This window comes from Lissotriton helveticus, chromosome 8 (assembly GCF_964261635.1).
Source record: "Lissotriton helveticus chromosome 8, aLisHel1.1, whole genome shotgun sequence".
NCBI classification, from domain to species: domain Eukaryota; kingdom Metazoa; phylum Chordata; class Amphibia; order Caudata; family Salamandridae; genus Lissotriton; species Lissotriton helveticus.
Genome location: NC_136069.1, coordinates 1,606,774,716 through 1,606,798,958, shown reverse-complemented (window position 1 = coordinate 1,606,798,958; position 24,243 = coordinate 1,606,774,716). Strand labels below are relative to the sequence as shown.

Sequence of the window (24,243 nt, the reverse complement as noted above, 5' to 3'; positions counted from 1 at the left end):
GTGAAGAATTGGACTACATCTCCCAGAATCCTTAGGGGCGCCTGGAAGGGGAGAGGCTTCAAATATGTGTGAGACGCTGGGGGCGGTGCATGTGATTTGTCTATGTTCGTCTGGAGAGCGAGGGCAGTGGACGCTCGTTGCCTTCGTGCCTGTCAGGATTGCATGTTTTGACATTCTGTTTTGCTCGCTGCTGTGCCTTTGCTGGTCGGTGTTCCGAGCCGGCTCAACTGCAGTGGAGGCTTTTGGTTCAGAGATTGTGGGCGCCTTTTTGCACGGATCAGAGACGCGGGTTTCCTCTGCTTCTGTTGGCAAATTGTGAGTGCCTAGTAGTATCGCTAGGGACGCTGGATTTCCCCCCCTCGCGGTACAAGTGACTTGATGTAGATAACTCGGAGAGACGCTGGATTTGCCCCCTCTCGAGTTAGCCAGCTTTAGCCCCGGCAGAGAGACGCTGGATTTCCCCCTCTCTGAGCCGGAGGACACAAGAGGTGTGCGTGTTTGTTGGAACGCTCTCGTGGAAGCGGCTAGCATCACGGTTTCTGGTAAGACCTCTGTCCAAGTTCTTGACCGTCACAAACTGCTGAACTAGTGTGACTCTATCTGGTTATTCCTTGGTTACTATCGTTTCTTTGCTATTGGGATTACTCACTGAATCTTGCAAGTGTGAACCCTAGAATTCCTTTTCTGCTACGGGGCGAGAACGCATGGTATGTATGTGGTCTTATGCGTAGCATGTGTTACATTGAGTATTGTCCCAGCGATGCTCCTGGAGTGTTGTTTATTTTGCTTCTATCATTTCAGATACTTATTCTTAAGAAGTGAGAGAAGTCATCTCATATACTTGATTAGAAGAGGGAAGGGCCTAGCAGCATCTGAGACGTATCAGGTGGGCAACTGTCTTAAGGTTGTAGAGAAGTAGGGTGTAGGTTGAGAACACCTCTAATGCATGTTCTCTTGTACTTTTACAGATTACCCTTCCATGACGGTTCCCGCCCCGGCTTCTTTTTTCCCTCACCTGCTGGCCACTGTGCTCTGTACCTCTGTTGAGTTGGAGCACGGGGACAGCTGGAGGTGGACCCCTTAATAGCATCTCATCGATCCTGAGGAATCGTTGGTCCGTGACAGAATCACGTGCCCAAGAAATATTCCTCCTATTTGGTGTGAGAGATGGCTTCTATGGATGACGTGATGGCAGCTCTGGTGCTAGTTCAACAAGAGTTGGCTACCTCCCGCGCTGAAACCGCGGCATTAAAGGAACAGGTAGAGAGACAGAACAGGAACCCTTTCAATGCCTCGGGGGGTGCTCAGCAAATCCAGGTCACTGTCCCACCTCCTATTCCTCTAGCCAGCCCTGAGAGGTACTCGGGGGACCCACGTGCTATTCAAGCCTTCTTGACGCAGGTTTCTTTACATTTTTCCTGTCGTCCTGCTTCTTTTCCCACAAACCTGTCTCGAGTGGCATTTGCCATATCGTATCTGTCAGGGGATGCGGCAAATTGGGCAGGGCCTTTGGTTCGAAACGACGATCCGCTCTTGTCGGATTGGAACGCATTCAAAAGAGAGTTTGAGCGCGTGTTCGATCGGAGGGCTACCACTCTGAGTGCGGATCGTGACCTTCTTACCTTGAAACAGGGCAGGAATGATCTGGTGACGTATATGACCTCTTTCAATAGGTTGGTTGCGGAGACTGCGTGGCCAGAAGAAAAAAGAATGGCATTGTACTATCAGGGGCTGTCGGATGAAATCAAGGATGTGTTGGCACAAATTGATCCGCAGCCTACGACATGTACGGCCTTGATTAATTTAACTTTAAGGTTGGATCATCGTCTTTCCGACAGAATGGGCGATAGGAAACGAGGGAATCGTGCACATGGTGGAATGGGAGTAGGTGAGGTAGTGGGACAGGCTGACAAAGGTGGTTCGTCTGAACCCATGGAGGTTGGGGCGGTGCGGGCACCTTTGTCTAGGGCCGAACGGGAAGCACGTCGCTCCCAAGGGCTCTGTATGTACTGCGGAAAAAAGGGCCATTATGTTAAGGATTGCACGACGAAACCAAAAAGAATGCGTCCTTTTGTCGCTGGAAAGAATTATACTCTACCGGCAGTACATACAGAGGAGAACGAGTCTACAGACATAACGCCTGTGGCCCTTGAAGGTGCTGGATGGCAATTACCGTCTTTGGCAGGTGCTGTGTCAGAGGGTGTGGTGTCACACATAGTGCTTTCAATGTTCTTACAGGTAAGAGGAGAGCAACATGCCGTCCACAGTATGATCGATTCAGGGGCCACCGGTAACTTCATTGATTTAGGGCTGGTTAGCCGGTTGGGGTTGGTTCGAGTTGCTATGCTGAAACCCGAAAAAGTGTTGGCGGTGGACGGCACTCTGTTGAAGTCCGGTCCGGTCACGGAAAGGACTGAAAGCGTAGAACTAAGGTTACCGGGAGTACCTTTGGACCATGTAGAGACCATTATACTAAACATTATCGAGGCTCCTCAATATGAGGTGATCTTGGGCATGCCCTGGCTAGGGTTGCACAATCCTACGATGGATTGGAAACGTAGGACGGTTAGGTTCCTTTCAGAGGAGTGCCAGGCGACATGTTTGAGGGAGGCGAACAGTCCTTTGGCTGCTTTGGCGCAAGGGTTGCAGGTGGCTACGGCAGCAGAGAAAGATGTAATCCTACCATCGGTTTACAGCGATTACAGTGAGGTGTTCAGTGAGGTCAAGGCGGCGGAGCTGCCCCCCCATCGTGAATACGACTGCCGCATTGACCTCATTGACGGGGCAGTGATGCCTTCTTGTCGAGTGTACGCACTTTCGGAACCCGAGACTGAGCACCTACAGGGGTATTTGAAACGGTTCTGTGCCATGGGATATATCCGTCCATCTAGGTCCCCTGCGGCATCGCCTCTGTTTTTCATTTCAAAAGCAAACGGCGAGTTGCGTACATGCATCGACTATCGCATGTTAAACAAACAGTGAGGAACAGGTACCCTCTTCCGCTGATCCCCGTGCTACTGGACCAGGTGAGAGAGGCCCACATATACACCCGATTGGATCTCAGAGGAGCCTACCATCGGGTGAGAGTCCGTAGCGGGGATGAGTGGAAGACGGCCTTTAAAACGAGGTATGGTCTTTTCGAATACTTGGTTATGCCGTTCGGGTTGTGCAACGCCCCGGCGGCATTCCAGTATTTCTTAAATGATGTCCTAAAAGAGTACATCGATCAGTTCGTCATCGTATATATCGATGATATCTTGATATATTCGGTGTCGGTGTCACAACATGCGAGTCATGTATGTTTGGTCCTGACGAGACTGTTGGAGAACAGTCTTTACTGTAAGCTCAGTAAGTGTGAGTTTGGAGTGAGTGAAGTGGAGTTTCTGGGCGTTATGTTGAGTCCCGAGGGTTTTCAGATGGCAGACCGGAAGGTGGATGCAGTACAGCAGTGGCCTATTCCTAAGACCGTGAAAGAGGTACAGGGCTTTCTCGGTTTTGCGAATTATTATAGGAGATTCATAGCCCAGTTCTCCTTGGTGGCAGCTCCGATCACTCGTTTACTGAGAAAAGGTGTTCCGTTTCAGTGGACCGTGGAAGCAAACAACGCTTTCGGTCTGTTGAAAACCCTGTTTAGTACAGCTCCAATATTGCGACATCCGCAAATGGATGTGCCTTTTGTAGTGGAGGCGGATGCTTCTGATACCGCGGTTGGGGCGATACTGTCTCAGAGGGATAAGGCAACAGGGCAGCTGCATCCTGTGGCGTTCTTGTCACAAAAACTTACCGCGGCGGAACTGAATTATACGGTGGCGGAGAAGGAGCTGTTCGCCATAAAAAAGGCCTTCGTGGAATGGAGACACTATCTGTGGGGTGCAAGACACACCGTAACAGTGTACTCGGATCACAGGAACCTGGTGTATATGAAGACTGCTCGTCATCTCTCACAAAGACAGATGAGATGGACACAGTTCTTTGCAGGGTATGACTTTGTCATCACGTTCCGTCCGGGGTCCGACAACCGGAAGGCTGATTCTCTATCTAGACAGGAGGAAGGCAGCGCTTCCATTCGTGAGAAACCACAGGCTATTATATCTCCTGAGAAAGTATTGTGTGCGGTCTCGGCAGACAGATTTGTACAACAGGTTGTGGATTTCCGCAGCCCGGAACAGTGGAAGGTGTGGGCGGAGCAGGAAGACTACCGGACTCTGAAACATGGGATTCCCCTGTGTCGAGGTAAACTGTATCTCCCTTCGCACTCCCTTAGATTGCAGGCGTTCAATTGGTGTCACAATGCTGTCATGGCCGGCCATCCCGGTAGAAGCAAGACGCTTCTGTTGCTACAGCGTCAGTTCTGGTGGGATGGAATGGCGAAAGAGATGAACAACTGGGTACAGCAGTGTGACACGTGTGCTCGCGCTAAAGGCGAACAAAACAAGATGAAGGGGAAGTTGATCACTCTACCCACTCCTGCCCATCCATGGCATACCATCAGTATCGATTTCATAGTGGGTTTACCAACAGATCAGGGTTGTAACGCTATCCTGGTAGTCGTAGACAGCCTTACAAAAATGGGTCACTTTATTCCCTGCCGTAATCTACCCACAGCCAGTCAGACCGCCCAGCTGCTTCTAACCCATGTGGTGAGATTACATGGAATACCTCGTGTTATCATCTCCGATCGAGGGCCTCAGTTTGTGGCCCGATTTTGGCACATGTGGTGTAAGGCCATGCACACGGAGGATGCTCTTTCTACGAGCTTTCATCCACAGACAGACGGCCAAACCGAGCGGATGAATCAAACCTTGAAGAAATATCTAAGGTGTTATGCGAAGGAAGCGGACCAGTCCTGGGTTTCTATGTTGTGGTTGGCGGAGTTGTCATATAACAACACTTGGCATTGTTCGATCAACGAGACTCCTTTTAGGGCCAACACGGGGTACCACGCCAATACTCTGCCAGTGGTGATCCCGGGGGAAATCCAGAACCACCCCTCGGTGGCCGCTCACATGAAGACTCTCCAAAGACTCCATAGCGTGGTACGAAAGTCATTAGATCAGGCCAAGGTCTCATACAAGAAATGGGCGGACGTCCATCGGCAGGTGGGACCAGTGTACAAAACAGGGGATCGGGTCTGGCTCTCCACTCGGAACATTCGTTTCCGGTACCGAAGCATCTTTCACCCTCGCTTCATTGGTCCCTATGTTGTGTTACGTCAGGTCAATCCGGTGGCGTACAAACTCAAGCTGCCGGCCTCTTTGCGAATCCATCCGGTATTCCACTGCAGCCTGTTGAAACCTGCTGGACGGGCCAGGGTTGTGGCGTCGCCTCCGGTGATGAGGGACGGGCAGCTGGAGTATGAGGTTCGTAAGATCCTGGATTCCAGGTATCGGCAGGGGAAGCTGTGGTTCCTGGTCTCCTGGAAGGGTTACCAGGCGGAGGATGATTCCTGGGAGCCATGTACCGGGGTCCATGCTCCGGAGGCTATTCGGAAGTTCTTCTTGCTGCATCCGGGGAAGCCTGGAGCTAGGAGGCACCGGGGAGGGGGGCGTACTGTCAGGGTCTGACGTGTGCCTACCCTGTTGTGAAGAATTGGACTACATCTCCCAGAATCCTTAGGGGCGCCTGGAAGGGGAGAGGCTTCAAATATGTGTGAGATGCTGGGGGCGGTGCACGTGATTTGTCTATGTTCGTCTGGAGAGCGAGGGCAGTGGACGCTCGTTGCCTTCGTGCCTGTCAGGATTGCATGTTTTGACATTCTGTTTTGCTCGCTGCTGTGCCTTTGCTGGTCGGTGTTCCGAGCCGGCTCAACTGCAGTGGAGGCTTTTGGTTCAGAGATTGTGGGCGCCTTTTTGCATGGATCAGAGACGCGGGTTTCCTCTGCTTCTGTTGGCAAATTGTGAGTGTCTAGTAGTATCGCTAGGGACGCTGGATTTCCCCCCCTCGCGGTACAAGTGACTTGATGTAGATAACTCGGAGAGACGCTGGATTTGCCCCCTCTCGAGTTAGCCAGCTTTAGCCCCGGCAGAGAGACGCTGGATTTCCCCCCCTCTGAGCCGGAGGACACAAGAGGTGTGCGTGTTTGTTGGAACGCTCTCGTGGAAGCGGCTAGCATCACGGTTTCTGGTAAGACCTCTGTCCAAGTTCTTGACCGTCACAAACTGCTGAACTAGTGTGACTCTATCTGGTTATTCCTTGGTTACTATCGTTTCTTTGCTATTGGGATTACTCACTGAATCTTGCAAGTGTGAACCCTAGAATTCCTTTTCTGCTACGGGGCGAGAACGCATGGTATGTATGTGGTCTTATGCGTAGCATGTGTTACATTGAGTATTGTCCCAGCGATGCTCCTGGAGTGTTGTTTATTTTGCTTCTATCATTTCAGATACTTATTCTTAAGAAGTGAGAGAAGTCATCTCATATACTTGATTAGAAGAGGGAAGGGCCTAGCAGCATCTGAGACGTATCAGGTGGGCAACTGTCTTAAGGTTGTAGAGAAGTAGGGTGTAGGTTGAGAACACCTCTAATGCATGTTCTCTTGTACTTTTACAGATTACCCTTCCATGACGGTTCCCGCCCCGGCTTCTTTTTCCCTCACCTGCTGGCCACTGTGCTCTGTACCTCTGTTGAGTTGGAGCACGGGGACAGCTGAAGGTGGACCCCTTAATAGCATCTCATCGATCCTGAGGAATCGTTGGTCCGTGACAAAAGGGGGATAGAAAGAGTCAAGACAGGTACATAAAGAGGCATGAGACGTGCAGAAAGAGGCAACAGAGGTGCAGAATTATGCAGGAGAGGTACAGAACAAGGCATTAGAAGTGCACAGAAGTAAAAGAGGTACAGAAAGAGATAAGAGAGGTGTGCAGAGAGGGAAGAAGGGTACAGAACGAGGCAAGGGGGTAGCAGAAAAAAGCAAGAGTGGTGAAGGAAGAAGCAAGAGAAGTGCAGATTGCAGCAACATGGGTGCAAAAAAGGCAAGAGAACTGCAGAAAAAGGCAAGAGAGGTGCGGGGAAAGGAAGAAGGCTGCAGAAAGTGGCAAGGGGGTGTAGAAAGCGAGATTGGCACCCTTGCTGTGGTGTTTTCAACCTGCTCCTGTGCGTGAGGGTGAATTCGGGAAAAAAAAAGATCTGCTGGCAACTTTAATGAAACTGAGGGCTGCTCAGTTTTAATCGCTTGTGTTATTTTTAAGCTTTACTCGGCATTTTTTCTTAAATTGTGTTCGCGGTGACTACTACTGCAAACAATCTTACCTGACTGCACTTTCACTGCTGGTCCCTGTTCCGCCACGGCTTGTGCCGTTTGTGCGGAGGGACAGGAAGCAGCGGCACACCTGCAGCATCATCAGAGCTGCCCCGCCCTCCTCCCTACATATTCCCTTCACTAGCGCGGACGCGCGCAGCCAAAGGCAAGCCCGTCTGCGCCCGTCCGCGCCTGGACACCGCCTCCTGCCTAAACCCCTGGGAATTTCTTTTATTTTCTCTTCCTCTTTTCATTTCTATTGGGTTGAGGTGTTTCCTGTACTACTATTATGATTTGTTAGAGTCGGCAGGAACTTCTATCTCTAAATCCGCCCAAAGGGTTAGCTAATGCTTCTCCACTGTGCCACGGTGGAGAAGCGTGGCACAGTGGTTAGAGGCGGCAGACCCGGAAGCTGAGATGGGCCGTGTACCAGGGTTCGATTCCCCGCCTCGGTGGGTCTCGGGCTCAAAAACTCCACGGACTCGTCAATTCTCGCTCCGGTGCCTACTCGACTCACGGGGTCACACTCTGCGACTCTGGGCAATAGCTTGCTTAATCTCCACTACGGCCCCTCGCGGCGGGATGCCTGGCTTTCACCTTGTGGATACCCTGCCGGGGTATCTCACAGGGGAATACCAGGAAGGGTTCCCTAAGCAAGCGCTTAGATACTGTGTGAAATCAGTGATTTGCGCTATATAAATACATGTACATTTACATTTAATCTACCAGATTGTACCAAGGTAATCCATTTTACCACCGAACCCTCCAGGGTAGCGACCAATGCAACGTCGAGGGGCTCGCACATGAAAGCGCTCGCTAACTTTCAATTAACTAACAACACCAGTACCAAAGTAGATAGTAATACCTTCTCAGTGCTGTACCTTAACACCAGATCTATCCCTAAGCATGCCCTTGAGCTCTGGAGCCTATTGGATAATAAAAAACCCGACATCTGTTTCTTCACTGAAACATGGCTTCATAGCCTGGCTTCTCCGGACATAGCCATCGCTTTTCCTAACGAATAACAGATTATCAGACATGATAGAGTACGAAAGACAGGGGGAGGTATTGCCATTGCGGCAAAAGCTCCCATTGAAATTACTAAGCTCGAGTCACTCTCCAATGAATGGCTGGAAATTTTAATAATTAACATGAAACTTAACACTAACTCCTTTGGAAGGGCTGCTTTGGTATATAGCCCCCCGGGAGAGAAATCAAAATTCGCCAACATTCTTTTAGACATATTAGCATCACATGTGCTGGCCACTGATAATTTTATCCTACTTGGTGATTTCAATCATCATGCAGAGCTAATGCATGACACGGATTCTTGTAACCTAATAACCTCCTAGGAAACTTTGGGTCTCACTCAAAGGGTAATCGGCCCTACTCATCAAGCTGGCCACTCCCTTGATCTAATTTTTACCAACATAGCAAATTTCACTTGTGAATCACCCATGCCTATGATCTGGACTGACCACTTTTTAGTTAATTTAAAATTTCCTAAACCACTGGGGTCAAGGACAACCAATCAGAAAGAAATAGTATCTATTCGTCCTTGGCACAAACTAACTCCCGAGGCATTCTTGTCTCACTTCGTACCTCCCAGCAATAATTATGAGAACATTGAACTTATGGTAACCCAATTGGATGTATCCATAAAAAACACTCTTGATGAAATTATCCCGGAAACTTCAGTCAAGGTTAAGAGCGCTGCTTCACCTTGGTTTACTGACGTCTTGAAGCGTGAGAAAGCGACCAGCAGAACAGCTGAACGGCGTTGGCGGAAGAATAGAACGCAAGAAAACCGCGACAATTATAAACTCACTCATTCCAACTATTTAAAAAACATAAAGAAAGAAAAAACGCTTTACATTTTGCAGAAAATAAATAAAGCGGCCCATTCGAGTAAAGAACTTCACAAAATCTTGAAGGAGTTCACTACCCCTCTGGCGGAGCGCTCCGCATTTATCCCCACCTTAGAGTGGGTGAACTCATTATCTTTTTATTTCGATAACAAAATTAAGTCAATTTACTCCTCATTCCCAGCAGCCAATCAGGATGAGCCCATGTCAGGCGCAGCATTTCCAGAGACTGTGGCTTTCACTGAAACCACTACCATCTCGTCCTTAACCAAATTCGAGCCTACCACCTCGGATGAAGTGTTAGAAGCCCTCAAGAAAATTAAATCGGGTTCACCCACCGATTTATTATCCCCTCTTAGATGCAGTGGGATATTTCCACTTTTGGCCGGCACGCTGACTAACATCTTTAATCACTCCCTTGAGAGTGCCTCTATTCCTAGTAGTTGGAAGCTAGCCCAGGTCAAGCCAATTCTCAAAAAGCCCAACAGCGACCCCTCCACCCTATCCAATTACAGACCCATATCTCTTTTACCATTCTTTGGGAAAGTACTGGAACATCTAGTAAATATACGAGTTACCACCTACATTGAGACACATGCATTGTTTGATCCCTCACAGTCAGGTTTTCGTGCCGCTCATGGTACGGAGACCGAAATTATTGAGATAGTAGATAACATTCGGCTCTCCCTGGACAGAGGGGAGTCAGCTATTCTTGTCCTGTTGGATCTATCGGCGGCCTTTGACACCATCTCCCACATCATTCTGAAACATCGGCCGTGGGAGATTGGTGTCAGGGGCAGCGCCTTAGCCTGGTTTGAAGACTACCTCGCCGGTCGCTATACCTATCTCAAAATGAACACCCATGTATCCAGGAACAGGCCTCTCACTGTGGGGGTGCCACAGGGGTCGATTCTTAGTCCCCTGTTGATCAACCTATATTTGACCCCGTTGGCCAATATTATAAAATCCTATGGCTTCTCCACAGTGTCCTACGCAGATGATACGCAGGTGCTAATCACCTGCAGTTCTCAGTTTCTTGACACCTGTGTTAGGTTCAAGCGGTGCATGGTTCACATTAGCGGTTGGATGAGTGATAATAAGCTCCAACTCAATTATAGTAAAACTGAAATCTTGCTATTTGGTAAAGCCAAAACCATTTGGTCCCAGGATTGGTGGCCTCACGAACTCGGACCCTACCCGGAGCCTAAAGAAGTGGTACGTGACCTGGGCATTATGCTGGACAGTGCTCTCTCGATGAAAGCACATGTCAACCAAGTATCTGGTACTTGTTACGGAATACTTCAACAACTGCGCAAAATCTTTAAATGGCTTCCTCTAGAGGCAAGAAAGCCTCTGGTTCAGGGGCTTATTATAAGCCGTCTAGATTATGGAAATGCCATGTTTGTGTCGATTAATGAGTGTGTGCTTACCAATCTTCAAATACTACAGAATGCGGCCGCCCGATTAGTACTGGGACTACCGCCGAGGTCTGCTTCTGCACCTAGTCTAAAAGAACTGCACTGGCTCTCCGTGCGCCAAAGATGTCAGTTTAAAATCCTAAGTCTCACTCATAAACTCCTTTACGGTAAAGGCCCTACCTACTTGGCAAAATAAACTAGTTTGGTATAGACCGTCCAGAAATCTACGTTCCAGCTCGAAGTCCCTTCTTGCCCAGCCAAAGGCGCGTACCTCCAGAAATGGATGCAAGGCTTTCTCCTACCTGGCACCGCAATTATGGAACAAGTTGCTTACCCATCTGCTGTCTCTCTCTAACCACCTAGCGTTCCGCAGTAGTCTGAAAACCTGGCTCTTTCCTAATTAATTTCCCTTACAACCATTTTTGCGCCCCTCAAGGTTGATGCCTTCTTTTTGCCAAGCGCCCTGAGACCTTTTCTGGTGAATTGTTGCGCTATACAAAAGCCTTTGACATTGACATTGACATTGACACGAAACAAGAGAGTTACAGAAATAAGCAAGAGAGGTACAGAAAAAGGCATGCAGAAAGAGGCAAGACAGGTACAGAAAGAGGCAAGAGAGGCGCACAAAGGGGAAAAAAAGGTGGGAAAGAGGCAAGAGTGGTGCAGAAAAGAGCAAGAGAAGTGCATAAAGAAACAACAGATGTGCAGAAAGAGGCAAAAGGGGTACAGAAAGAGGCAAGAAAAGTACAGCAAGAAGCAACAGAAATGCAGAAAGAGGCAAGGGGAGCGCATAAAGATGCAAGAGAAGTGCAGAAAGAAGTAAGAACTGTGCAGAAAGAGGGAAGTGGGGTTCAGAAAGAAGCAAGAGATGTGCAGGAAGAAGCAAGAGAGGTGCAGAAAGAGGCAAGGGAAAAACAGAAAGTTGCAAGTGAGATGCATAAAGAGGGAAACAGGGGTGCAGCAAGAGGCAACAGAGCAGCAGACAGTAGGAAAAAGGGTGCAAAGAGAGGCAATAGGGGTACAGAAATGTGCAAGAGAGGTGCAGAATGAAGCAAAAGAAATACAAAATTTAGCAACAGGGGTGCAGAAAGAGGCAAGAGGGGTGCAGAAAGAAGAAAGAAGAGGTGTAGAAAGAGGTAAGAGAATTGCAGAAAGAGGCAAGAGAGGTGCAGAAAGAGGGAAGAGAGGTGCAGAAAGAAGCAAGTGAGGTAATGAAAGATGCAAGTGAAGTATAGAAAGGGGAGATTCTAGTGGCACTGTGAATTAGCTGATACAGACAGGCTAACATATCCAGTGAGGGTGCTCGGAAACAGTCTGCCACCAATCCTGCAGTTTATGTTATCCAAACATGCAGATCCTGCATGGTTAATATAGGAACTACACCACAAAAGAAGCAAGAGAAATGCAGAAAGAGGCAAGAGTGGCGCAGAAAGATGCAAGAGTGGTTTGCGCACCATTAGTACCAACTTAACACCCACATTTAGCAGTAAATAAGAGGGAACCATTCCAGGTTTGCAAAGGGCCTTCCAACAAACTGTAAAACATGATGGATTATGTGGCAAATGCAGAAAATGTATAATTATGCAACAATCGATGTAGAAAAACATTCGCATAATTCCAGTGCCCCTGTTCATACCTCCGACTATGTCCAGAAGTGCTCCTCAGTGGCGCCTTCTTTTCTCATTGAATTTATAGTTTAGCTTCTGTGGAAATGAGGAAATGTAAACCTGAGTTTACCACGCCACGATACAGACTACCATATGACATAATTAATCTCCATAACACATAATCCCACTCTACATAATTCTTATACACTAAATACCACATACTTTCTATCCACATAATTTCACAGCAAACATACCACATAATTCCACTACACACAACATACATCCACTCCACTCCAAAAAGAATTTGTAAAAAATGTTTACATTTACAATGCCAATAGCCCTAACTTTTGCAAAAGCAAGACCTATTAAATTGCAAATGCTTCTTTAAATAGTAGTTGCGTTTGCAGAGAGGTTGGAGAGAGTGGGCGGGTCCCCCAACCAATAATTCATCTGTGTAAGACTTACAAGAGGTACGAGGAGGGCTTCTTAGCTCCAAAGTCCCTCAAGAGTAAAGAGGATTTCATCCCCCAACTAGTAGTTTGCCAGGAGGCGCTTTTGCAGTGTGGTGGAGAAAGAGGGATCTGGCCTCCAAAGACCTCTTATCAATCCCATTGTGTGGGACTTACTGGAAGTAACAGGAGGGGTAGTTGGCCCCAAGGACATCCTTGGGAGCCAACTACCATTCCAATTACCTCCAGTTAGTCTCACACAGCAGGATTGGTAAATTCTCATAGCAGGCCGTGCCCCCTTTACCCACCACTCTGCAAGCATCCTCCCTGGTGGGCTCTTGGATTGGCATTAAAGTCCCCTTTCCTGCTGGGGGTCCTTAGGGACCAACTAGCCTACCGGATACCCCCTAGTAAGCCCCAGACAGTGGGATTGCTGAGAGGTGGGCACAGGCCATGCCCCATTTCTCCACCACTCTGCTAACATGCCCCCTGGCAAACTCTTGGTTGGAGAAAGAAGTCCCCTTGCCTCCTGAGGGTCCCTGGGGGCCAACTAGCCCTCCTGGTACCTCTAATAAGCCCCACACAGCTGGATTGCTCAGAGGGCTGAGAGGCCCTTTTTACACCACTCTGCAAACATGCCTCCTGGCACATTGTGGCTTGGGAGATGAAGTCTACTTTAGTCCTGAGATCCTCAGGACACAGGGGACCTCATTGCCTCACCTGCAGTTCGCCAAGAGGCTTGTTTGCAGTGTGGCATTAAAGAGGGTGTTGCCTCAGACCATCTCTCAGCAATCCCACTGTGTGGGGCTTACTGAAGGTAACCGACGGGCTGGTTTGCCCCTAGGGAGGGGACTTATTCCCTCAATCAAGAGTGCACCAGGAGGTGTGTTTGCAGAGTTGTGCAAGGAAGGGGCAGGGCATCCTACAGTTTCTGGTTTCTTTTCTTATTTTAGGAAGGGGGCTGTGTGGTCCCTCTACCCTTCCCAAGGACCCCATCTCCTGGGGCCTGACCAATTTTTTAGTTCATTTTTCTTTATGGATGTGGGGCCAGGTGACCCCTTTCCCTGGGCCACTTTTGGCCCAGGGCCCATCTCCCGGGGGCCTGCCAACCTTTTTTTTAAAAGAATTATGATGGGGTCTGCCTGGCCCCCTCCTGAAGCCAATTTAAGCCCCTGTGAACCCATTCCTCAGGGCCCTCACAGGCCTTTTTTGACCCCGGGGACCGCATCCATGGCCTCTCTGTTGGGGGCAGTGGGGGAACTCTTATGCCCCACCGTCCCTGAGCCAGGATTGATTTCGGGCAAAGGAAACTGCTGACATGGGCGCTTTGTATAGTTTTTTATGATATTGCTGTGAAACAATATTTGTTCGATATTGTTGTACTTAACATTATAAATGGGATGCAATATTTTCGTAAACAATATTTTTTACTCAATATTTTTGTTTCACAATATTGTTGTTTTCGATATTGGGTCTGTGTTCCATGTATTAAGGCAAACTTGTAAAGCTGAGCAAGAGAATCAGTTTACGCAACAATATGAGTGAAGACATTAGGAAAGGAGTTGGCCTAATGGCTAGGTTGGTCGACCTCGAATCTGGGGAACCGGGTTCAAGTCTCTGCAATAACGCTGAAAATCCTGTGATTTGGGGTAAATCACTTAATCTCCCCGTGCCTAACAAAAATAAATGTGTCCTCATGTAATGCTACTGGTGCTATGTAAAGAGCTCTGATACCCGATTCAGGTCAAGTTTGCGCTGTATAAAACTCTGTAAAATTAACAAAAATAAAATACTGTGTAAAATGCAATTAATATCATGTCATGAGAAGACTTCTCTGTTATATGGGCGCTTGTAATCAAAAGACTGCATGAATTTAATTGTGCTAGTTTTCTTATAGTTTAGTGTTGAAGACATGACCTATATAAAGTTGTATCTTTTCTTCTTTGAAGGGCTGTATTGTGAACACATCTTTGCCGTAATGCTTCCAGTAAGCAAAGTTTCAGGAGTGTAACTTGATATGGGTTATTCAGAAAGGTCACATCGGATCTAATGCTTGTGGTTAGCAAGCCAGATTGTTTTGTTTTGATGAGCAGGACTTTTTTTTCTGGGGTTTCTTATTTTTGTGACATCTTCTAGAAGATATGCTATTTTGTTCCATGATCACAATTACCAAATCGATTACCTTTCCCAATGTGATCACAAATATTTATAAAACAGCTCTCAACTAGCTAACTATAGGTAAGAGAAGTTCATTGTAAACAGAGAGACAGCATCTCCAACCCATGTTCTCCTCTTTCTTCCATGCTGCCACAGTTCCAATTTCAAAGTTTTCTAATAAGGGGAAAAGACTGGGCATATACTGAAGGTAGAGGAACATAGCCTGAGGAATAAACAGCAGGTAAAGACAAATGACATGAAGAATGAAAAGGAAAGTAGGACAATTTATAGAATTTTAAAGGAAAGCATCAGTGTACAACATCTCATCTGGTAATGGATGGAATGGGTCACTGGAAGGTGTAATACAAATTATAAAGGAATGCTTTATAAAGCAGTGATTTACTTTAAGGAAGCTTAGTGCATTTGTACAATTAGTGACCGCATTATTACTTTCTCAGAAAGGCCATGGGGTGAAAATGCATCCTATACTGACCGAGGGCTAAAAACTTTACAAATCCTACCAAAGCTTCATGTTCCACCACCTGCCAACTTCATAAATTCTATTTCACATCTACAATTCTCAAGGGCTTCAGGAAGTTTTGAGCTCAAATTTCCATTTATGTAAGGTGCTCTAATGTAAACTATGCCCAAAAATGTTATTTAATATTATTCACATCATACAACTAATCAGATCTGTTTATCAGATTTACTGATTTTCCCATACCTTGCTCATGAGGATATCCTTCTCCACTTAGATCTGTCTTTCACCCCTATCAATGATGGGGCCATGTTAGAGCCCTCATGCTTGCACTTAAGAGAAATGAAGCAACAAATGACAGCCAGATTGTTGGAAGTGGTGCTGCATTACCACATCATTTTAGGGGGTGTTTTGTCTTGGGTGTACTATGGCAAGCTGTAAGCAATCTTTTTGCTATTGTGATTTACTAACTTAACTAGCACTAGGGCCACACAACACACTTTTAAAATGGATCGTAGACATCTCATATAAGAAATTTGTCATGAAGTCAGTTTACTGTTCATCCCCTTGGTTTTGGTATACCTTCTTGCAGACGAGCCGCTCTTAAAAAAATCAGCTGCATAATCCTGATGTTATTTACTTCCCTCACAACAACTTTGCATGACTTTGTCTGAACAGCAAACATTTGAAATGCATTCTTCTGCTGCCAAATGAAATAGCCATGACTGCAGGCATTTCCATTTATTAAACAGTGTCTGCTGTGAGTTTGCCAAGAGTCTGTCTGAACTATATGCTAATGTTACTGACACCTACCCCAGGGTTGCTCGGATATATTCAAAGAGGTTGCTTCCATCTATAAACCATTTAAGTTCAGTTTTGACAGAGCACTCTTTAACCCAGATTTACAAAAGGGACACACAACACAGCACTAAAAAAATCTGTTTTGCGTGACAAGGAGAGAACATAAGAGTGCCATATGTGTAGACACAACTCTGCACCAAAGTGCAAGGGTGCATGTTTGAGTCTAGCATAGGTTTTTTAGAAGGCTTCCCAGTACAAAATACTATGATAAGGCAAGTTATTAAACTTTTCCTATTTTGTATGTGGGCTGTCCAGTACAGCACACATGCAGTTGGAAAAGGAAGGAGAAATTAAAACGCCTCCTTTTAAGGCCTGCTTTCAAGCAACATTATTGTTTATCACTAAACCCTGTTAACAAATGTAAGTAAACAGGATTTTGCATAAAAACCCATGAGTGGTGGTTACACAAACGGCAGTCTATCTGGGGGTCTGTCTTAGTAGCCAGATCAATGATATCATAACGCTGAACTATGAACCTCTTCTGAAGACAGTATCTGCTAAACTGCACAGCTGGCATTGATTCCCATTAAGTATATACGGGAGGTGTAACGTCATAAGAATGAAAATTCTTCCTAAATTTTTATATTTGTTTCGTTCAATACCCTTGCGGGTTCCATGGTCCTTTTTTTAAGGTAGTAGATAGTGTCATAGGCAGTTTTGTTTGGGCTTACAGGCGTGCCAGGAGGGCTCTCAAGTTTATGAAATTACCATGTGTATGGGGGGCTTTAAGCTCCCAGATTTTAAGCTTTATTATTGGGCTTCCTTCGTTGGTCGGATTCGTGGCTTGCTCTGCGGGCTGGAGGCTGTTCCAATCTTGCTGTGTTATCAGTTAGCCTGTGTCCCATCGTCGGGTTTATGCTGTATACAACTTTTGATCCTAACTACTGCAAGCGAGTGAAGTTCAAGGTAGTTAAGGACATTAATCAGATATGGCAATATATTAGTAAGTAATATTTGCTTCATGTGCTGCATCAATACAGGGTGTTATGAAGTAATCCTACCTGGCAAATATATTTCAAGATCCTAGTGGGAAAGTTTAGCAATGCAAGGGCATTACCCAGCTGGATCAACTATATAATGGACGGGGGTTCTACTCTTTCGCTGCGCTTAAAGACGAGGTTGGCCTTTTCCAAAATATGTTCTTTAGGTAGTTACAGGTTAGGGACTATTTCATAGGAGCCAAAAGTTATTATCAATGCCGAACACATCGGGAATAGTGTCCGGTGTATATATAAGTACTCTGGCCAAGGGCCTATTGGCCTAGCCTATGAGCAGTTTCTGACAGGCACCTGTGACAATAGCTTACAGATTGCTGCCCAATTAGGTTGGGCCGTCAGAGCTGAAATAACGGCAGAAGAAATACAGGAATCCTTTGGCGCATTAGACCAAGGGTTAACAACAGTTAATTAAAAGCTGCAACAACACTGGGTAGTAGACATGCTGTATTATACACCAGAGATGACCTCTCGATCTTTGGAAAGTCACTTTGTCAGAAATGTAAACTGTATGCTGCAGACCTCAGGCACATGCTTGTTGACTGTCCAAGGCTGAATATGTTTTGGAGTGGGGTCTCCATATTCTTAGTTCGCTCCTCGGGCCAAACTTTCAGCTTACTGAGAAAGAAATATTTCTTGGGATTAAAAGTGAGGTGGCTAGCTATGTTAACTTGTTGGCTCCTATTAATATAGCATGTGCCATGTGCCATGTGTCGCCAGAGTCTAGATTGATAATGCCAGTCCTAGTGTTAATGAGTTCTGGGTTTTACTCAGACAGACATATGAGATGGAACTCGCTTTGGCTAAAGCTAGATGGCCGTGCTCGCAGTTTAAATTCAACCGGATTTGCACCGGTCTCCAATGGGGGTAACGAGGCACTATCACTTCAGAATATGCTCTGCTATGGCCTTATGTCAGATGCTTCTTTATTATTTCTTGGTTGTTTCTTTTTGGGAAAACATTGTTGTTACCTAAATTGTGGCTAGGATTGTTTTCTGCAACACCTGATTTAATTGTCGCCTCCTTTTCTGGACTGCTGTATAAGTTAAAAAACTACAGAGTTATATATTGTTAGCATTTCTACAGTATTTATGTATTGTATGTCTTACTTTTGCTGCACAAAAAACACGAGTGGTTGAGTGAAATTGCCCATGTACCACCCACGTATCACCCCTTTGATGCCAAGTAATGCAAACCAGCATTTTTTTCTTACAAGCCAGTGCAGATAACAATCTGCATTGGTTTGTAAATCCCCAAAAAGATTTTACATCAGGTTGATGTTAAAAAAAGTAATGCAACCCCAATGCAAATCCTTATTAAATCTTGGTCCTACACTATTGTGTTTGGAATAGTAAATTCGAGACCCAGCAGGAGTTACTCATTTCACCTAAATATGCACCATGCCATATTTCTTTTGTAAAACTAAGACCTGGTCTATTTATGTATTCTGGGACTATTCTTTACTAGACATTCTTAAACATGGGAGAAATGGTTAGTCTTGGTGATAACACTATGTTGTTTCTAAGGAGTGACTTCTCATAAGAGAAATCCTACTAATTCTGGAGCATGTTGTCTTTGCTTCAGAATCTCTGAGGAGTTTGAGTGAGACTACCTCTACTGCTCATTATGCAAGCTGGCATGAAAGGCTGCAATGAAGGAACTCTGCGTTTGGTTTGTGTTGCGTAGATTTCTGTACGGGTACCCGGATGTGGTTCAGGGCTTCAGTTCAGCTTCCACAATTACCTCCAGGTGTTCTTTGGCCTGAAGAGGCCATGAAGAGATGTTCTTGTTCTCTTCTCAGGGTGTGTCTTATCCATCTCCACATTTTTCAAATAATGATGGGGCTGTATCCTCTGTAGCTTCTGGTTAGCAGTTCCTTATTGGAAATGGTTTGCAGCTAGAGAATGTCTAAGATTATTTACAGGTTCCTGGTGTGGAAGGGTAACAATGTGGCAATACCACTTTTCATTACCATCTAGTAATCCGATCGGACTGAGAGCTCTACCTCTTATTACCTTTAATACTAAGAAGACAGAGACATCCTTGCATCTTTTTTATGTATAACTTTGTTTTATCGACATTCTGCAGCCATAAAAGAACATACATCTCAAGGGTGAAACAGCACCTCATAACCACTGCCCTGTTTGGGCCATACATATTCAAATCTGCGGATGGTTTATGGGTGTCATGCGGTCCAGTGCTTTGTTTGCATGGGTGAGGAGCTTGAAGGGGATCCTCTTGTTGGTCAGGGAATGAAAAAATCCCATTGAGGTCAAAGAAGTGTCCTGCTGACTTACTTTCAGTTCCCCACTACCCCAGAAACGCTCTTCTGTCCAGCCCCGGTATAAAGTCTTTGTTCTCCAATAGAGGAGTCGGGGGTAAAGAAATCAGTCCTTTCTTAGTAGCTACACCATCCCAAACCCTAAGTTGTGTTTGTATGATGGATGATCCTCGTAACTTTAAGGGCCTATCTGCACTCTTGAGGAAAGGGACCTTCCAGTGGGAAAGTTTTGCTAACGCTCTGTCCTGGAACAGCCATCTCTTTTCGAATTCTGACCTATTCCATTTCATAAGGTACCGGAGTGGTGCTGCTCTAAAGTATTCCAGTATGCACGGTATCCCCAAGCCACACTCATTGAGTCGAAGGTAACCCAGCTCCCTTCACATCCGAGGACATGCCCCGGCCCAGACAAACTGTAGTATCCCTTGTTGTAGTTTGTGGAGAGTACCAGGAGGGGACCATAGCGGAATTATCAGGAAGAGATATGGTGCTTTAGGAAGGATGGACATCTTAATCGCTGCTACCCTTCCCAGGAGTGATAGTGGATAGTGTTTCCAATACTGCAGATCATTAGTGAGCTGAGTGGTTAACTTGTAATAATTACATTTAACCGTTTGTGAAATGGATGCGGTCAGTTTAATTCCAAGGTATGGAATAGATGTCATAACTGGTGTCACCGCATAGGTGTCCCTTCCTTGCGTATTTGTGGTCCCCTGTTGGTGCCACCAAAGAATCATCGATTTCTCAATGTTGACTCGGAACCCAGAGACCTGGCTAAAGGATTCCAGTTCCTGTAAAAATGCTGGGAACGAGAGTTCTGGTGATTCGAGGGATGCGATGATGTCATCCCTATAGAGTGGTACAAAAGGGGGTGGTGATGGACGGAGCATCTGAACCAATCAAACACTCACACCCAATCAACAGATCTGGGTTTAATCCATCACCGTTCTTTAGCCCACTCTGCCACCCCAGTTCAGACATGGCCATATGCAAACCAGTCTGACTCTGTGTCTCATGGGAACAGTCCAGCCCGAACTTCCAAGCCATGCCTTCCCTGGACCGGAAACAAGCTTCCGAGGACCGGTTTCTGGCATTTCAGCCGTCTTCAGCCCGGCTTGCTTGAATCCAGTGGCAAAGTGAGCAAGGGACTCTCGTCTGAGCATACCCTGCCAACTTATGGTGAATAAAGTGCTACAAAAGGGGTGGTGATGGACGGAGCATCTGAACCAATCAAACACTCACACCCAGTCAACAGATCTGGGTTTAATCCATCACCGTTCTTTAGCCTACTCTGCCACCCCAGTTCAGACATGGCCATATGCAAATCAGTCGGACCTGTGGTGTTCACCACATTAAATGATGATAAACAAATGATGAGATTAAGAAGTATGGTTTATTAAACCTCAGACACAAACAGCTCTAGATCAACTGTCCAGAACCCCCAGCTGAACATTCCCGAGATGAGAATGTCACTCACAATAAATTCCAAATTCCATAAAGAACATTAGCATCACTTGCAAAAGATATAAAGCATACCATTACATATCTCACTTCTTAACAAAAACAAAAAGATAAGGAGCAAAGAAGAGAAAAGAAAGAACAGCACAATAAAACTTTAAATAGATGAAAAAGGAGAGTTCATACATAATCCTTTATGTAAGCGGGAGCCTTGCGTATTCTTTGGCTCCTTACACGAAGTCCAGTAGAATATCTAGAACAAACTGAAGGAACATTGACAGCACTAAAAAAATGATTATCAGCATCAAAATCACTTTGTCCACAATTTTTGGATTTTACAATAACGACCCGACTTTTATTCCAAATCCTCCCATCTTGTGTTTTTATAGCATTCTTAAAAACTTTTACTACAGGTCTAACATCAGTGTACTTTGACCAAGATTTGCGTCCAACAGGTGCTTTTATTTTAACTAAGTCACCTATCTTGACCTCTTGGAACTGAACACATTTCTTATCATCAAAATACCTTTTTCTCCAGGCTTGCTTTTTCAACTCCCTCTCTCTCCATGCACCAATGCGGTTATCCACAAACCCTTTATTCAATTTTATCCAACCAGGACACCACATGGTATTGGGAATTCTGCCTTTAAATATCTCAAAAGGCGACTTCCCAGTAGTGGAGTGGGGAGAACACCGATAAGCATCAATCCTCTCCTTAAGAGCCACTTACCAATTTAAACCATTAGCCCTTGCAAGCTGAATACATTCTTTTAGTGTTTTATTCACTCTCTCGACAGCACCATTGGTTTCAGGATGATACAAAGATTTCTTGTGAACAACACCACAATTGTTTAAATAAGAGTCAAAAACACCAGAACAAAATTGTGGACCATTGTCTGATAAGATACTATTTGGGAAGCTTTCTCTCTTGAAAATCTCCTCCAAAAACGTAATAACCGAATCAGAAGTTATGTCCCTGACTGCACACACCTCAATCCAACGTGAATATAAATCTATTACTACAATCAAATAAGGAGTGTCAGACACACCAGAAAGCGGACCTAGAATATCAATGGCAATCTTATCCCAAGGATGATTAGGTAAACTCCTACAAACCATGGGCATCTGTTTAGTCTTACGAATTTTATCAATGGCGCAACATTAAACACATTCTCTAACCATTCTTTCTATCTCCAAATCCATCCCCGGCCACCAAAATTGAGTACGCAACATCTCCTTAGTTTTTACAATTCCTAAATGACCACAGTGTGCATGCAATAACAGTTTTTTCCTTAACCCTGAAAGAGGCACAAGTCTCACCACAAGTGTTAACACACCATCAGTTATAGATAATTCCTCAGAAACAAGTGACCATGGTTTATCCAAACGCTTGTTTTCTCTTAACATACTCATCACCTTGACTAACTCCTCATCTTTCTCCAGTTCGTTTTTCCACTCACTCTCCTCAACAGCACCTTCCGTGACTTCACAGACATTGATTACATCATCTTCTTCAAACACATCCTCCACATGTACAATATGTCTATTTATCAATCTAGATAAACAATCAACAGATTTATTAGTTACACCAGGTATATATTGTACCTCAAAGTCAGACACCTGCAATGAAATAATCCATCTCCTAATCCTAGACGAGATAGAATCCAGACCTTTTTTCCAAAAAACCTCTTTTAATGGCTTGTGATCAGACATGACAGTAATCTTAGTACCCCAAATTAATTTTTTTAATTTTCTCAGAGCCCAGAAAATCGCCAAAGACTCTTTCTCTATAACAGAGTAATTTAACTCTGGTCCTCTAAGACATCTCGAAGCACAAGCAATGAGAGAATCGTTACCCAGTTTACTTTGAACTAAAACCGCACATTGGGCCCGATTCACAGAACTAACTTAAGACAAAATCCTAAACTTACTACTTTTGGTATTCACAGAAGTTAGGATTGTGTCTTAAAACAAACTTAAGACAGACTTAAGACAGACTTAAGACAAAATCCTAACTTAAGTCTGTCTTAAGTTTGTCTTAAGTTTGTCTTAAGACAAACTTAAGACAAAATCCTAACTTCTGTGAATACCAAAAGTAGTAAGTTTAGGATTTTGTCTTAAGTTAGTTCTGTGAATCGAGCCCCAAGACCCTTGTCACTTGCATCAGTAAACAAATATGTCGGCAAACCTGGAACAAATGCATGAAGACATGGAGCTTTCTTCAACTCATCCTTAAAGTCTACAAACTCTCTCTTACATTCACTTGACCATTCAAAAACCACACTCTTCGCAGTAAGTCTCTTCATATTTTTAGTCTTGTCAGCAAAATGCATGATGAATTTTCCATAAAATTCCACCATACCAAGGAACGAAAGTAATTCCTCCCTATTAACTGGCTCTGCCATATTATCAATAGAATCAACTAACTCACTTTTAGGAAAAACACCTTCGCTCTTAATACAATGTCCCAGATAATTCACTTCTTCCATACCAAACTTACACTTCTTTTTCTTAAGTGACAAACCTGCTTTACTCAACCTCTCTAATACCGCACACACCCGTTCATTGTGCTCAAACATATCAGTTCCATAGATTAGCAAATCATCTTGATAACATTTAACACCACAAAGACCTTTGAGAATTCTAGTCATAATGCGTTGGAATACTGAAGCTGCTGAGATAAGCCCAAAAGGAATCCTTTTAAATTTAAATGTGCCCATGGGAGTCATAAATGCTGTTAAATCCTGACAAGACACATCTAATTCTACCTGGTGGTAGGCAGAAGCTAAATCTAAGGTGGTAAAATACCTCGCTCCTTCCAAAGTTCCGACAATTTCATCAATATTTGGCAAGGGGAACCTGTCCACGACAACCTCCTTATTCAAGGCACATAAATCTATGCATAAACGTATCTCACCAGAAGGTTTCTTAGCTATAACAATGGGGGATAACCATTCTGTGGCTTCTACAGGCTCAATAATCTGATTCCCAATAAGTTTATCAATTTCCTTCTGTACCTTTTCTTGTTCACCTAAAGGAATTCTCCTTACTTTTGCTATAACAGGAACTACATCTTTTTTTAATTTAATACAATGCTTGTAACCTTTTAAACATCCTAAATTTTCATTAAATACATAAGGAAATATATTCGCAAACATTGAAGACATATCCTCCACTTCCTGTATTTGTACTTGAGGTGAAGCATTGGGATTAAGTTTGACCCCTAGATCGCGTTGATGTTTCCAACCAAGTAGGGCATCACCTTGTTTAGCCACATAAACTTTTCCTGGAATAATACGACTCCCCAACTCAATGGTAGCCACAAAATAACCCAACATTTTGATAGGTTTCTTTCCATAACCCAAAGGTAAAATATCACTTCTTAAAAGCTTAAAATTTTTTATCAAAATTTTTAAGAAATAATGTTTCATCAATCA

At 45.0% G+C, this 24,243-nt stretch overlaps 1 protein-coding gene across 11 annotated transcripts in view; it reads left to right on the top strand.

Moving 5' to 3' along the window:
• LOC144773569 (uncharacterized) overlaps positions 1-24,243 on the top strand; it is a 993,958-nt gene that overhangs the window by 837,891 nt on the left and 131,824 nt on the right. The gene's annotated exons all lie outside the window — the stretch shown is intronic.